We start from the raw sequence: 2,005 nt of genomic DNA, 5'->3' as shown, positions 1-2,005 counted from the left end.
TATATTGTTCTTATTTTAGTGAAATTGGTTCTACATATTTTAATATCATTCAATTAATATTTTAAATAATACTATAAAAAGATAAATTTGTAAAAGCAATAGTTTAAATGAGGAGTGTAATTAGAAGAAAAGTACTGCACCAAAATAATATTTTTATAGTATTATTTAGGATCAAAACCCTAAACCTTTCCTATAAATACTAATCGATGGACTTAATTCAGCTAGTATTCCCTTGTTGACAATGGAACTCCACTTGAAGATCATTCATCATCACCATGATTGCAAAACATATATATCTAATATATATATATATATATATATATATATATATATATATATATATATATATATATATCGTAAAAGAATAACTATTATTTTTCGTAAAACAAAGAATAAAGCTATTTAATGTGACGTTTAAAGGACGAAATTGATTAAATAATTAATGGATGCCTAGATTTTTTTTGGTAGAGCTGCCTAGCTAGATTGTTCCTCTCTTTTCTTCATTAGTTAAATGAAAGCAAATGAAGGATAATGTTATTGTTAATTCAAGCAATTTTTGTTCATGACAGCCATGTCCTACTATTAATTATACCGTAATTAGAAATTGATTTAGATCTTTCAAGACTAAAGTGTGGAACCATACTTGTAGCACTAACTCTTTCAAAACATAATGATAATTAAATAAGAATATACCACCTCCACTAAGCATATTATTATTAGTGTTAAGCTTGTGACACACAACCGTGGCTCAAAGTGATTGCCTTACTTAAAATCAATTGCTATCGGTTTGTGCTTTATGACTACACAACTAGTATAATACAAAAGGTGAGTTATAATAGCTTTAAGAACAAAGATTAATTAAAGAATAGATTGCGTAACCGTTTTGGTTTATTTATTTTATCATGTTTTAAATTTAGGGTGGGTAACGTACGTGGTGAAGAGGATGAGAAATCTTTGTCCCATGTAACTGAAACATTAAGGTTTTTGATTGCTTCGATATTGCTTCTCTTGATCATTTCTATTATGACTTCATTGCCATTGGAAGTTCTACCAGAAACATTCGTAATCCTTTCATCAAAAAGTAGTTAAATGAATAAACATTCGTAACTCGTTTGGTGGTCTTGGTAACAATAATAAACATTTATTTCATTATGCCTATTCTTGCATGTGGGTTGAAAGCAAGACGTTTCTTTATGTACTTAATTTAGTTTATTTGTGTTTGGGTTAGTTAGCAAGAAAGAAATAATAGAGATTTTAATTTTAAGGAAAAACTCGGTCTCAACTTATAGATTCGGTTAAATATATGTCTTTTTAGTGGCCGAAGACAAAGATTGTGATGGTCTATGCAAAACTGACTCCTTTTATAAATACTAACAAAATGTGTTTTCACTTTTCTACTATGCTTAATTATATATGTGTTGTTGCACTAATTATAATATATAATATATACATAGTAAAATCAAATAATTTTGGCAAATAAAATCGAGTAGGTACCCTTTTTAGCGCCTAATGGTGTTTTTATTTCAACAAGATATTGCGATAGAATTTAACTGATTTTTTTAATTAAATTTTTTAATAATATTATAAAAGGATAAAATATAAAACCTCAAATGAAATGTTTAATTGAAAGAGAAAGTGCTACATTAATGAAATTATGTATTCTCTTTTTTTGTTAATAACCATTCCTTTTATACATGGGTGTAAATATGATGTTTTACTCAAGTACTCTTTTATTGAGTATTTAACTCTCTGAATTCTCAGTGAAAAAGATCCTTGATAATCTTTTGAAGTTTGACCGAGAAATGAATAAAGTATATTCAAAAGATTGTTTTAGTCAGAAATCATATTCAAACTTGAATCATCCTAAATAATTTATCTTTAACTAGAGCATATTTTATCTTTTACTTTCAATCATCTAATTACTCAATTATTGATTTGTTTTTCTATGGTTGACACAGAAAAACCAATGAGTGTACCCAAAACAACACCATGTTAATGGCACCAT

The sequence above is a fragment of the Medicago sativa genome, chromosome 2 (assembly GCF_051527215.1).
Source record: "Medicago sativa cultivar Bolivia chromosome 2, Bolivia_mono, whole genome shotgun sequence".
NCBI classification, from domain to species: domain Eukaryota; kingdom Viridiplantae; phylum Streptophyta; class Magnoliopsida; order Fabales; family Fabaceae; genus Medicago; species Medicago sativa.
The sequence above is the reverse complement of the archived record's forward strand: the minus strand, read 5'-3'. Positions refer to the sequence as shown.